We start from the raw sequence: 15,676 nt of genomic DNA, 5'->3' as shown, positions 1-15,676 counted from the left end.
TATGCGGAAAAAAAACCGCATTGTAAAACGCATACGAATGCATTTTTTTGTGTGTGGCCCATAGACTAACATTATGTGTGCTTTCAACGCATGCAATTTAAATAAGTGTGACCATGCCTTAGGCTGGGACTACATTAAGGGCTTGTTCACACAGGCTGCTAATGGGATGTCTGGCAACGGCTCGTTTACCAAGCAGAAATGTTCAGCATGGGTTCCCTGTGTTTCGTCATTGCCTCTCATTTTGAACCCCTGGGGGACACAGAACCGTGTGAACGCAGCCAACGCTGGACACTTCACACAGCATCTAAGATGAGATGAAACAATAGGATCTACTGCACCGTTTACAGGATTGATGCCAACTACCATCACTGTCATTTAAACACTGCTTCCAGTAATTTCAACGATGCTAAATGATGCTTTTGTCGCTGTGCTGCAATTACTGCCCATGTGAACCAGCCCTTTTATGAAAATACATGTAATGAAAGTCTATGGGCCACATTGTAAATCACAATTCTATACAATTTGCAATACTTGCCTTAAAATCCCAAAGCATGTTGCTTCTTCCTGCACACTGTATGCAAATCGCATGTGATTCACATACAATGGTTTCCCATAGAGCATGCCAGATGTGGCTCTTTTGATGGCTACATGTGGCTCACATACAAATCAGTAGGGGTTGATTCACTAAGCTACACTGCTCAAGGTGTGTAGCTTAGTGTGGCAGTGCAAGAAAATGTTTAAAAGTAGTGCAAGCTACTACTGTAACTTACTTGCACTACCCCAAAACGAACAGCTGCTCCTGTTGTCCCACTCTGGACCCTGTCAGGTCCAGGGACTTTGTAGAACGAGATCCTCGCACTTCAATTGGCCCAATAGGCTGCCTGTCACTTCACAAGCAGCCTATTGGGCCAAGTGCGGGAATCTCATCCTACAAAATAAATCAACCCCCAAGTCAGCTAGCTAATTGTACAAGCTGTTAGTTGGTATTTCACCTGTCTGGCTCTTGGGGAAATTGCTGATGTTGCTGAAACACAAGAGAAGCTGAAGACGTGTCTGACGCTTCTGCTGCCCGGCGGATCAACTGTATACACATCACCATGGCAACAGGGATGCGTTAATATGTGGTAAACCCCGTCTGACAGCAGGCCATACACCATACGCTCTCTAGCGCTCACTTCCTGTGGCCGAATTGAAGACGTGCCCGGAAGTGTATTAACAAGATACGCTTTCACAAAGTGGAAAACTTGCGGCGGTCATTCAAAAGACGAACGCCACCGTAGATTTACATGACTTCTGGTCCACCGCACGTCGCTGCAGGAGCCACAAGGTAACCTAGATATGGGGCCTGATTCACAAAGCGGTGCTAACAGTTAGCAGGCTAGTGAAAAGCCCTTTATCACGCCTAAACTCTGTTTAGGCATGATAAGTTTAGGTGTGATAAGTTTAGGTGTGATAAGTTTAGGCATGATAAGTTTAGGTGTGACAAGTTTTTAGGCGTGATAAGTTTAAGCACCAACTGGGTTAGCACCGCAGTGCACAGCTGATCAAAAGTTTTGCGCTAGCAAAGTCTGGTGCACTTTGCATAGAGTTTAATGACGCTGCTTTGCGTGCGGGGACTTTGCGCGCGATCTAAACTTATCTAAACTTATCATGCCTAAACTTATCATGCCTAAACTTATCATGCCTAAACTTATCATGCCTAAACTGAGTTTAGGCATGATAAAAATGGTTATCACGCCTAAAGTCTTTAACTGGGTTATCACCGCTTTGTGAATCGAGCCCATGCACTTGCATCAGATAGGGTTCTTCCGGTGCACCATAGACTTTCATTTCCCTAGTGGTAAACTGTGGTAAAATACCGCACCGGGCCAGTGTGAAAGCGACCTAAAGGAAAAACTACTAAAAAAAGGGTGTTCCACATTATTAAGCAGACCACCATTTTCAAGCAATATGAGAAAGAAAAGTGTGAAATAGTTGAATGCCTTGGACAATGTATGAAAATCTTTATATTTCATGAAAACTTAAGCATGATCATGTACTGTTAAAAGGTTTGTGACTGACTCAGAGCACACAGGGGTTTGTGCAGATAAAGGCAAAATGAGGAAGGGTTCTGCCAAACCAATACATCAGATTAAGAGAACAGGTGTTACAATGCCATTACAAAGCAGCAAACACATATTTGAAGCTGCTGGTGCAAGTGCAAGATTCTCCAGAGGATTTCACTGTATAAACCTTCTTTTCAACCACCCCTAACCTGAGCTCACAAGAAGTAACAGCTGCAGTAGGCCCAGAACTACAAGCAGACCCATACTGATGAGTGCCGTGCAACTCTTCATGGTCCAGATAGATGGATGGTTAACAGCCACCACATCCCAACAAGGCTGCAATGTCAGCAAGGAGGTGGCGGAGTAATGTTTTGGGCTAGAATCATGGGAAAAGTGCTGTTCGGCCCCTTTAAGGTCCCTGAAGGTGTGAAATTGACCTCTGAAACGTATGTGCAGTTTTTGACTAAGCACTTTCTTCCATGGTAGTAAAAAAAGAACTATATTTTTCATGATAAAATCATCTTCGTGCATGACAATGTACCATCTCATGCTGCAAGGATTACCTTTGTGTCATTGGCTGCTATTGACATTAAAGGAGAGAAACTCAGGGTGTGCCCCCATCCTCCCCTGACCTCAATCCTATAGAGAACCTTTGGAGCAACCTTAAATAAAAGATCTATGAGAGTGGGAGGCAGTATACATCCAAACAGTAGCTCCGGGAGGCTATTCTGACACCCTTCAAAGAAATTCAAGCAGGAACTCTCAAAAAACTCACAAGTTCAATGAATGCAAGAATTGTAAATCTACTATCAAATAAGGGGTCCTATGTTCATATGTAACTTGACCAGTTAAGATGTTAGTGGTTGAAATAGCTTTTTATTCCAGTAAATATGACCTCCTAATGTTGCACATTGATCAAATGACCATTTTCAGTTCTTTAAAACCTATAACATGTTTTGAAACTCTGTTGTGTATAATAATTTGGAACAGTGCATTTTTAGTTTTTTTAGTTTTTAAAAAAAAAAAAATACCGTTATCATTAGGAGGTTTGTTCAGTAACATACAAATTATACTCTAATGATTGATGACTCAAAATAACTTGCATCAACTATTCCACTTGCATCAACTAATCAAGAAAATCAGAGAAAAATATAATTTGCACAATAACTTGGAACGCTGTGTATTTTTCTTTATGTTAAAAGAAGGCAGACTATTAAAAATGCAAAAAGAAAATGCATGAAAAATAAATGAAAGCCGCATTCGCTAATACATACAAAATCACTAATCTAAAAAAGTAAGCGCTGAAGAAACCGCAGGAACGCACTCATGGTTTTGTTTCTGCACAGACAAGTGTGCTCCCAGCTTCAGAATCCAGATAAAATAATGTGTTAAGAAGGGAGCCAGTACTGTCAGTTCCATACTCCTCTCAGCCTAGGTTTCCCTCCATACTCCTCTCAGCTTTGGTTTCCTCAAACATCAAGCAGTGTGCTATGGTTACTTTTTCTAGTTTGTTTTTAACTTTTGAATATTTGTGACAAAACTTTGTGCTGTGCTTTGTGCTGTGTTTATGTCCTCATGACCTCTGGAGGCTCCTCCATCGCCTTTTGCCCTCTTATCTTTACTGCAGCCAATGAGGTAGGTCATCACTTTCACATTACTCCTGAAAAAGCATGGTACTGTATGTGACATGTTTAACCTTAAACCTTATTATAAGACTTATATATTATAATAAAACAGACCACACCATAGTTGTCAGTTGTAAAAGCTACCGCACCTTTATTATTTGGGGGTTTAACTTTATCAAAATAACAATGAAACATTATAAACCAATCACTACCAGGGCCGGTTCTAGACTTCTAGGCCCATAGGCAATTAACTTTTTATCCCGAGTTTTCTCCTAGGAGATAATTTTTCATCTTTTGTTTAAAATAACTTTTCAGCACTTTGCAACTGAAAAAGTACCAAAATGTAGATGAAAAAGTACTGCCAATTTTTTTGAGTATTTTCTTGCTTTCTGGTGGTTTAAAATGCATTTTATTGACAAATTTGCAAATATCACATCGGAGAATACTTCATAGACAAAATTAATTGCATATAGCCCCTAGACATTTTGCTGCCTGAGGAAAATTTGTGAGGTTGCCCTCTCCCCCCCTGACAATTTTCACCCTGTGTTATAGCCGTGGTGCGACTAAAACCACCCTTAATGTAGGTAGGTAGCCTAGTATAGGTGCCCCCAGAATAAGTAGCCATGTATAGGTGCCCCAGTATGGATAGCCAGGTATAGGTGTCCCCAGTATACATAACCAAGCATAGGTGCCCCCGGTGCTAGTAAAAAAGGGCGCACAGGGATAGTGGACAAAAAGGGCGCCGCCATAGACTGCAATGCAAAATATCGGCTATTCGGCGCCCGATTGGAAAAAAAGGCGCACGAGAAATAGCGGTTACAGGGATCGTGTTAACAAAAGTTTTCGTTTACAGAATAAGGTTTATAACAAATATCGTTTACAAGTTCGTTTTGAGTTTGTGTTATACTTATTTTTTCGTTTTTAATTTTCGCTTATATCAGTTTTTACTTATTTTTTCGTTTGTAAATTTCGCTTACAACAGTTTAACAACTAAATTTTCGTTTACACTTCTTTGATCATTTAAAAATTTGTTTTCATATGTATAATGCGTAAATACCGTTTTCAACCTTATTGTATTAGAAATACATCGCTTTTGGTATTAACTTTGTTTTTACACTTATAATGCGTTGATTATAGTTACTAAAATATCACTTTTATTATTACTGTTATTTTAAGGTTGTTTTTACACTTATAATGCGTTGATTATAGTTACTAAAATATCGCTTTTAATGTTACTGTTACTTAAGATTTCTAATGCTTGTAAGGCTATCTATTGTATTTTATATATTTATATATACTTTTCTCTATTTATAATATGAATGTATACGTGATTTTAAGGCTATTTTAAAGCTATTTATTCTATTACAAATATATCAATTATTTTATTCATGTTATTTGTAGAGAAGTATTTTAAGGATTAAATATATTATTGTTTATATGTGTTAAGGGTGTTTGTGCGGTGGGGATGGCTAGGTTTAGGCATTACCAGGGGGGTCTAGGGGTTAGGGATAGGTACAGGGAGGGTTAGGTATAGTTACAGTATAATATACGCAATCAGGGGGTGGTTAGGTTTAGGCACCACCAGGGGGGTCTTAGGGTTAGGCACCTCCAGGGGGGTCTTAGGGTTAGGCACCAACCGGGAGGGTCTTAGGGTTAGGCACCACCAGGGGGGTCTTAGGGTTAGGCACTACCAGGGGGGTCTTAGGGTTAGGCACCACCATGGGGGTCTTAGGGTTAGGCACCACGGGAGGGTCTTAGGGTTAGGCAAAAACCGGGGGGGTCTTAGGGTTAGGCACCACCAGGGGGGGTCTTAGGGTTAGGCACCACCAGGGGGGGGTCTTAGGGTTAGGCACCACCAGGGGGGGGTCTTAGGGTTAGGCACCACCAGGGGGGTCTTAGGGTTAGGCACCACCAGGGGGGTCTAGGGGTAAGGGATAGGTACAGGGAGGGCTCTGTGTGAGAGTAAGGTTAAGTATAGTTACAGCACAATATATGTAATATATACAATTTATTAAATTATATATATTTAAACAAAGAGGGGTCTAGGGGTTAGGGATAGGGAGAGATCTGTGTGAGCTATAATTACAGTAAAATATCTGTAAAACCTACCATTGCATTGCTATGCTTAAAGGAAAACTTAAGTCAAATAAAAAAAATGACATTTATTCACCTGGGGCATCCCTCAGCACCCCGAAGCTGGATGGTGCCCTCGCAGCCCCGCTCCGATCGTCCTGTCCCCGCCGGCGGCTACTTCCGGTTCGGCGACAGCCGCCGACAGGCTGGGAACGCGGCTGATTTTCCGCGTTCCCAGCCGCTGCTATCACCCTCTATGCTGCTATAGCGTATATATAGACGCTATAGCAGCATAGAGGGTGATAGCAGCGGCTGGGAACGCGGAAAATCAGCCGCGTTCCCAGCCTGTCGGCGGCTGTCGCCGAACTGGAAGTAGCCGCCGGCGGGGACAGGACGATCGGAGCGGGGCTGCGAGGGCACCATCCAGCTTCGGGGTGCTGAGGGATGCCCCAGGTGAGTAAATGTCATTTTTTTTTTTTGACTTAAGTTTTCCTTTAATACAAGTGTAAATATCGTTTTTCTTATAGACGATATTTGACGTTTCTTTTCAGAATTCGTTTGTTCTTATAGACGGTATTTTGCCATTTCATTTCCGTTTATTTAACCTATTTAGCACTAAATTTTCGTTTACAACCCCTTAAAAGAAAAATATGGTTTTGCATTAAAACTTAAAATTTCGGCTATACCCCGCTCCCTTTTTTCCAGGCGCCCTTTTTTGATACACGCAGGTGCCCCCAGTATAGGTAGCCAGGCATAGGTGCCCCCAGTATAGGTAGCCAGGTATAGGTGGCCGCAGTATAAGTAGCCAGGCGTAGGTGCCCCCAGTATAAGTAGCCAAGCATAGATGCCTCCAGTATAGGTAGCCAGGTATAGATGCCTCTAGTATAGGTAGCCAGGTATAGATGCCTTTGCCCTCAGTATAGATATCCAGCCTGTCCCCTCCCCTGCATCGGGAGCAGGTCTTGGAGCCGTGGCCGGGGGGGGGGGGGTTGCGGGAAAGAAGGCAGGTGCAATGTCACTCCTTGCAAGATGCTTCCTAATGCACGTGGTTCAGGCGGCATCATGGGCGGTCCGGCCCTGATCACTACTTACAGTAGCTAACAAACCCAAGTAGCAAAACCAACTGTAACAATTTATTAATAACCATAACATGAAACTGAACCGACCCACCAGTTTTTATATTGCACATTAGTGAGTAACATTACCCCTAAACAATGTGGTGAGGAAAAGGGTTGGAGGGTGAGCAACACGCTGCTTCTGCTGAAATCACCTCACAGAATGTGCTGCAAAATCATATATAACTTCTGCCACCTTTTCATAGGTCACCACAGGTGACCAATCAGAAAGCATTCCATCCATCACTCTGCTTGACAACAGGCCTTGTTTGCTTCAGGTACTTCTAAAAATAAAACAGTGGAGAGACACCAGTACATAATATTAACACTAGCTTAAAGTGAACCTCCGGACTAAAAATCTACTCAGCAGAACTGAAAAGGTTTGGTGTTTCTTTAACAGTTTCACAGCATCAGAACTTTGTTTTCCTTACCAAAGCATAATTTTTAGCTACATTTTTAGCTAAGCTCCACCCATCAAATAAAAAAGCCCAGGCTTTTTCTCCCTGATGCTGTGCAGAGCATGATGGGATTTCCTATGTTGTTATTCACGTTGCCTAGCAACTGGGAGAGGTGCTCAGGACACAAGACAGTTGGAACTGTGTCTCATGCTCCCTGTCACATCATTTCAACCAAAAAGATGGCTGCCATCATGAAATCACAAACATTTGCCTGTTCTTTTAAAACAGTGTGGGTAAGAGATTATATTACCTATCTATTTTAATTAACATAATTAATGTAACTTAATGACAGTATGTTTGTTTAGGCTGGAGTACCGCTTTAATCAACATTTCAGCACCACCAACAGTATTATTTAATCAGCATAATGAATCAGTGTTATAATTTCATCATCATCATCATCATCATCAATAACAACAGCATCAATATCACTATCATGAACAGCATCCTTCTAATCATCAATCATAGTTATAATTATCCATTGCATATTGACTAATTGCCAGTGATCAATACTACTTAAAATTCTCATGTATTCTGTCATGGTCTGTAATGAATACTCTATTTCATTAAGATCATGGATACATGCTAGGGTGTGAAGTCTAATAATAGTCTGCCCTTCAACCATGGATTTGCAGAAAGACTGTCTTTGATTATAAAATCTCATTTTTTTTTAGATTTTTTCTTAAGGTGGCCACAGATGTTACATTTTTTTTTATTTTGATTCAATTCGACTAATCCAATCCAATTTTTCAGTTGATTTGAAGTTCCAGAGGTCATGAAGAAGTAAACAAAACATTTAGATTCAACACACACATGTGTTTGAGATTGCTGCAATTTCAGGAAAAAAAGATTCTAAATGTCAATAAAGTTGGTTTGGTTAGAAACCCTCCTGCATGGCATCCTTTCACTAAATAATCAGCTTTTGATCATTCTACATTTTCATAGGACTACATTATGCACTGTGACGTTTATCACTATATTCCATCTCTGTACATCTATCAATATCTCATGTAATCATCATTTGCTGTTTAGCATTCCAAATACCACTGAACACCACATTACTATTTACAAAGTGCATTTACCACACTTTTTTTGCTACAAGCACTCAATGATTTCTGTTTATTAATTACGTAAATAAACCAAGTACAATACAATTGCATATTATGACAATTCAACAGAAACAACAAAAACAAAACACAATTCCATATATAGTATTTTCACACTACATACCATAACATACTCTTTCCATCGTTTCAATATATACATTACATATACACACTTTTTCATAATTCTATCATTTTTGTTGTTTATACAAACAACAAAGTTCAGTATGTACTAAATAGTTATATACAGTTTATTCTGGTTGACTACAATTTGACAATCCATCACACACATCATACAATTTGTGGTAAAGTTGATCCGAATTTTCCAACTTGTCCAATCTCAAAAACTCAATAAAAACGGGAAATTCGAATGGATTTCTCAATCGAAAACAAAAAAGACCTTTCAATTTTTCAGTACAATCAATCATCTTAATCGAATTGGGCTAAAATCAAACAGAAAAATTGTTACATGTGTGGCCACCTTTAAAGGTGATGGGGAAACAGAAGACTAATAGCCGGTTCACATGGGAGTCTCGTGATATCTCGCTGTAATGCTTTTTTGCTAGCAAGTGGAAAAGCATTTGCCAGCCTTCGTGGTGCTTCCTGATGTTCGTAGTTTTTGACAGGGGAGCGCAGAAGCTCAGTGCTGATCCTGGAAGGTAGCTTCCAGGAATACACAAAACTATGGGAGAAATCGCGATTGAGTGCGGCTTTTGCGCGTGGGTCTCAAGGGGCCTAGTGGGCCTCAAGGGGCCCACCTGCTGCATATGTATTAGTATGCCGCACTTGGTCAATTGGGCGCAGGGTGAGACTAATAATGGCTCACCCTGCTGCCGCTGAATCACCTGGCAGCGTTAAATACTATACATGGAGGGAGAAGTAATACAGGGTCCTCTGGAACCCCGAATTACCCTTACGTGAGGTACAGACTATGGCATTGATGCTATAACCGTGCCGTCATCTGGCGCTAAGCACTTCCGTGCCTGCGCTCAGATGACCTGCTTCACCACCTGCCACCTTCTTTGACCTCTCTCCAACTCAGCTTGCCAAAAGGACCACAAGGGGACCCACATCTACTATGTTGCTTAGTGCCCCATTCCATCTTAATCCATCTCTGCCACTACTGACCTATGTTCTTGTTTGGCCATCTTATTTTCTATGCTTTTTGGCAATTCCTCAGTCCTCTGAAAAAGATATTGCTCAGCTATGAAACAAATCAGGTTTCCTCCAAAGAATTGTTTTTTAGGACCCTTATGACTGTTGGATCTAATGTTTATTATTTTTCAGGTAATAGTCTTCCTTGTTACATACTAAGGCATATTTAGCTGTGCTTTTCCTGTTGCGCTAATTATTTTTTGCCTCCACCCTGTTCACCTGCAACACTCACATATCTAAGACTCTCAAGCACTTGTTTTGTTGAGGCCAGTTTCACACTGCATATCTGCGGTTGTGGTGCACCACCGAAAACAGCCTTTGGGGATTACCAGGCTTACCAATACGCGGTAATCCCCTTCTGGCAGCAGGCCAAGCAGGAAGTTATGCTCATTTTTTGTGATCGAATCGATGATTTGCGCGGAAGTGTATTACTAAAATATTTGCAACACGTAAAACTTAACAGTTAAAACAGGCATGTCGCCATAGACTTACATGACTTCCAGCTCACTGCAGGTCGCTGCAGAGGTCGCACGGTACCATAGGTCTGCGCTCGCGCTAGATTAGCTACTTCCACCGCACCACGTTGCATGTAGTGTGACATGCCCCATAGACTTTCATTGCCCTAATGTTCAGCTGAGGTAAAATGCTGCACCACACCAGTGTGAAAGGCCCCTGAATGTTCTTATAGTTGTTCTTATGCATGTATTTGTATACTTGTATTGTTGGATGTTATTATCAGAGGCATAGGCAATGTATGTATTTGTCCCTGTGCAATGTCCATATTACACACTGTACAGATCATTTGAAAATGAGGATGCAATAGTAACAATATAAGTAATAATGAGGAACCCAATATTGAATTTCATCCCAACTAGTACTGTAGCTGATACCTCCTTTCCCATGATCTTTACCTTATCCTGAATAAATCATCAGGGAATACTGTGTGGCTGATATTGCAGTGAAACCCCGCCCACAGTGTGATTTCATGACCATGGTTATCACAAGTTTTCTGTCTGTGAACCTCGTTGCAACGTGGGAAATAATTAGATGGACAGATGGATAGATTAGATGGACAGCTTTGTGAACAGCAGTTTTCAGATCTTGCCACAGATTCTCGATTGGATTTATATCTGGACTTTGAATGGGCCATTCTAACACATAGATATGTTTTGTTTTAAACCATTCCATTGTTGCCCTAGATTTATGTTTAGGGTCATTGTCCTGCTGGAAGGTGAACCTCCGCCCCAGTCTCAAGTCTTTTGCAGTCTCCAAGAGGTTTCCTTCCAAGTTTGCCCTGTATTTGGCTCCATCCATCTTCCCATCAACTCTGACCAGCTTCCCTGTCCCTGCTGAAGAGATGCACACTCCGAGCATGATGCTGCCACCACCACATTTGACAGTGGGGATGGTGTGTTCAGAGTGATGTGCAGTGTTAGTTTTCTGCCACACATAGCGTTTTGCATTTTGGCCAAAAAGTTCCATTTTGGTTTCATCTGACCAGAGCACCTTCTTCCACATGGTTGCTGTGTCCCCCACATGGCTTGTGGCAAGCTGCAAACGGGACTTCTTATGCTTTCTGTTAACAATGCCTTTCTTCTTGACACTCTTCCATAAAGGCCAACTTTGTACAGTGCATGACTAATAGTTGTCCTATGGACAGAGTCTCCCACCTGAGCTGTAGATCTCTGCAGCACGTCCAGAGTCACCATGGGTCTCTTGACTGCATTTCTGATCGGCGCTCTCCTTGTTCGGCCTGTGAGTTTAGGTGGACGGCCTTGTCTTGGTAGGTTTACAGTTGTGCCATACTCCTTCCATTTCTGAATGATCGCTTGAACAGTGCTCCTTGGGATGTTCAAGGCTTTGGAAATCTTTTTGTAGCCTAAGTCTGCTTTAAATTTCTCAATAACTTGATCCCTGACCTGTCTTGGACCTGTCTTGTGTGTTCTTTGGACTTCACGGTGTTGTTGCTCCCAATATTCTCTTAGACAACCTCTGAGGCCCTCACAGAGCAGCTGTATTTGTACTGACATTAGATTACACACAGGTGCACTCTATTTAGTCATTAGCACTCATCAGGCAATGTCTCTGGGCAACGGACTGCACTCAGATCAAAGGGGGCCGAATAATTATGCACACACCACTTTGCAGTTATTTATTTGTAAAAAATGTTTGGAATCGTGTATGATTTTCGTTCCACTTCTCATGTGTACACCACTTTGTGTTGGACTTTCATGTGGAATTCCAATAAAATTGATTCGTGTTTGTGGCAGTAATATGACAAAATGTGGAAAACTTCAAGGGGGCCGAATACTTTTGCAACCCACTGTATATTTCTGTATTATATTGCCAGCCACAATCTTTATTGACCTAAGGAAGCAGAAAAGCACCTGCAAAATGCACTGTCTACTATTGTGAAATAAACTTTTCTTATACTGCGTAACGATTGGCTTTTTCATTTGGAGAGTTAAGCCAACCACCTCACTTTTTTTTACCAGTTTTAATGTATTTTATTTTTCTTGGGCACCTCCAGCTACCATAGGAGAAAACTAAAATTACAAACTTCCAACAAAGGTTCAAACCTTTGTTGGAAGGTTCTAATTTTAGTTTTCGCCCATGGCTGGGAGTTTGTCTATGGTATGAAAAGCTACCACCGAGGGGCAGCTATCCCAACCCAAACAGGAGCAGGAATCTCCCGTAGGCTATATAAGTGGTTGTATTTTAGAGATTCCTTTAAACTTTTTAGTACTATTCAATTTTGTTTTTATTCGTTGCTTCGCTTTTCAGTTATTGCTGGGTTGTTGCAGCATCATCACTAATGTATCACTGCTTGAAGCCATTCTCTGATACTTCTGAATAGCTTATTTAATTACTGCGTTTCCATGTTGCATTTTTCTGTGCCATGGTTATATAAATATAACAATCAATTCATGGAAAAGTGCAGTGAGAGCTCAATGAATTGCAAATTACTAATCAATCCCTATGTAGTTTCAGTGTTTTATTTCTATTATATTCTTAAATGAATATGACATATTTTTTTCTTAGGAGGCTATGTAAAACTGGGACATGAGAGGAGCAGTGATGGTTGCTTGTGGCCCAGTAATATATGTGGCATGTGTCATAGTGTATGCCTAAAATACCTGTCATGTAATGGGTTTCACCTCTCCACTTGTCTGTCTGGCTCTCCAATTTGATCTCAGTTCCCTGCATTCATCTCCTGTGGGAACATGTGGGAGCAGACAGGAGGGGATTTGTTAGGGAAGCAAGGCAGACAGAGGAGAGAATGCAGCTTTAGGCTGGTTTCACAGTGGGATCTTAAAGTCCCACGTTACAGCAGCCAGTAATGCAGCCTAACTCACAGCACTGTAAAATCAATTGTGCTGTTCACAGTACCAACTTTGCTTTACATAGTAACGCAGCACGTTTAAACAAAGTGCTGCATGCTGTACGTTATACTGGGCTAAGCCACGTTACACTGCTTGCACATGCTCAGTAATGTTGGAGGAGGAGAAGGTCTCCCCTCCTCCTCCGCAGCCAGCCACATGGCTAATTAATATTCACTGCACTGCAGAGACTCGTGGTAGGACTGTAGTGTTGTCCGGATCATGAACAAATCGTTCATTTGATCAGGATCTTTTTTGTGAGTCGAATCATCCGGATCATCACAATGAACGATTCGGTTCACAGTGGATGTCTGTCTGGAAGAAACAGGAACATACAGAATGTACAGTGCGGGGAAAGTCCTGTCCTGCTAGTCATTTCACCCAGTCTGCTTCCCTACTAAAATGATTCAAATGATTCGGTTCAAAGATTCGGATCTTTTCAATGATCCGATTCAAATGATCCGAATCTTTAAAAAGATCCGGACTTCCTATCACTAACCTGGAGCCGCTGCTTTGAGAGTTGCATAACGCAGCTCAATCTGACGTCCAACACCACTTCAACAGCACCATAGGTTGCGTTAGGGGCACGTTATGCGACCATAACGTCCCCTAAAACGCAACGTCTTGGTGTGTAAGTAGCCTTAATTGGGATTATACTCAGATTTCCTCTATGGTCTAACTAAAGCATTAAACATGGCATAAAATATCTGTAAAATATTGCTAATTACTTCATTACAAGTCTAACCGATAATTTGTCCTGAAGATGATATCAGGCAATTATGTCAGCCAGCTTCAGTGAGGTGTAAATATGCATTCAAATGACATTGCACCAGTGTTATAGTGTTATATATATACAGTGGCTTGCAAAAGTATTCGGCCTCCTTGAAGTTTTCCACATTTTGTCACATTACTGCCACAAACATGAATCAAAGTTATTGGAATTCCATGTGAAAGACCAATATAAAGTGGTATACACGTGAGAAGTGGAACGAAAATCATACATGATTCCCAACATTTTCTACAAATAAATAGCTGCAAAGTGGGGTGTGCGTAATTATTCGGCCCCCTGAGTCAATGCTTTGTAGAACCCCCTTTTGCTGCAATTACAGCTGCCAGTCTTTTAGGGTATGTCTCTACCAGCTTTGCACATCTAGAGACTGAAATCCTTGCCCATTCTTCTTTGCAAAACAGCTCCAGTTCAGTCAGATTAGATGGACAGCGTTTGTGAACCGCAGTTTTCAGATCTTGCCACATATTCTCGATTGGATTTAGATCTGGACTTTGACTGGGCCATTCTAACACATGAATATGTTTTGTTTTAAACCATTCCATTGTTGCCCTAGATTTATGTTTAGGGTCGTTGTCTTGCTGGAAGGTGAACCTCCACCCCAGTCTCAAGTCTTTTGCAGACTCCAAGAGGTTTTCTTCCAAGATTGCCCTGTATATGGCTCCATCCATCTGCCCATCAACTCTGACCAGCTTCCCTGTCCCTGCTGAAGAGAAGCACCCCCAGAGCATGATGCTGCCACCACCATATTTGACAGTGGGGATGGTGTGTTCAGAGAGATGTGCGGTGTTCATTTTCCGTCACACATAGCGTTTTGCATTTTGGCCAAAACGTTCTATTTTGGTCTCATCTGACCAGAGCACATTCTTTAACATGTTTGCTGTGTCCCCCACATAGCTTGTGGCAAACTGCAAATGGGACTTCTTATGCTTTTCTGTTAACAATGGCTTTCTTCTTGCCACTCTTCCATAAAGGCCAACTTTGTGCAGTGCACGACTAATAGTTGTCCTATGGACAGATCCCCCCACCTGAGCTGTAGATCTCTGTAGCTCGTCCTGAGTCACCATGGACCTCTTGACTGCATTTCTGATCAGCACTCTTCTTGTTTGGCCTGTGAGTTTAGGTGGACGGCCTTGTCTTGGTAGGTTTACAGTTGTGCCATACTCCTTCCATTTCTGAATGATCGCTTAACATTGCTCCGTGGGATGTTCAAGGCTTTGGAAATCTTGTTGTAGCCTAAGCCTGCTTTAAATTTCTCAATAACTTTATGCCTGACCTGTCTGGTGTATTCTTTGGACTTCATGGTGTTGTTGCTTCCAATATTCTCTTAGACAACCTCTGAGGCCGTCACAGAGCAGCTGTATTTGTACTGACATTAGATTACACACAGGTGCACTCTATTTAGTCATTAGCACTCATCAGGGAATGTCTATAGGCAACTGACCTCACTCAGATCAAAAGGGGCTGAATAATTATGCACACACCACTTTGCAGTTATTTATTTGTAAAAAATGTTTGGAATCATGTATGATTTTCGTTCCACTTCTCAGGTGTACACCACTTTGTGTTGGTCTTTCACGTGGTCTTTCACGTCTTGCGCGCGCAAAGTGCCGCAATTCGCGCGATCGCGGACTTTTGCGCGCGCAATTTGCGGCAAATTGCGCGGGCAAAAGTCAGCGATCGCGCGAATCGCGGAACTTTGCGCGCACAAAAGTCCGCGAAAAAGTTTGCACCGCTTTGTGAATCAGGCCCAATGTCTCTGGGCAACTGACTGCACTCCGACCAAAAGGGGCCGAATAATTATGCACACACCACTTTGCAGTTATTTATTTGTAAAAAATGTTTGGAATGATGTATGATTTTCGTTCCACTTCTCACGTGTACACCACTTTGTATTGGTCTTTCATGTGGAATTCCAATAAAATTGATTCATGTTT

The 15,676-nt window shown here is 41.7% G+C and overlaps 1 protein-coding gene across 2 annotated transcripts in view; it reads left to right on the top strand.

Moving 5' to 3' along the window:
• Positions 1–15,676, top strand: part of CHRNA6 (cholinergic receptor nicotinic alpha 6 subunit) — a 54,849-nt gene that overhangs the window by 12,844 nt on the left and 26,329 nt on the right. The window contains exon 1 of one of the 2 annotated variants that reach the window (XM_068233581.1): positions 7,514–7,549. The exons of the other annotated variant lie outside the window; for it this stretch is intronic. The gene's annotated coding sequence lies outside the window, so the exon portion shown is untranslated. Of the gene's footprint in view, positions 1–7,513; positions 7,550–15,676 lie in introns of those variants that run through there. 2 annotated transcript variants of the gene reach the window in all.

This window comes from Hyperolius riggenbachi, chromosome 1, assembly GCF_040937935.1.
Source record: "Hyperolius riggenbachi isolate aHypRig1 chromosome 1, aHypRig1.pri, whole genome shotgun sequence".
Taxonomy (NCBI): Eukaryota; Metazoa; Chordata; class Amphibia; order Anura; family Hyperoliidae; genus Hyperolius; species Hyperolius riggenbachi.
The sequence above is the reverse complement of the archived record's forward strand: the minus strand, read 5'-3'. Positions and strand labels throughout refer to the sequence as shown.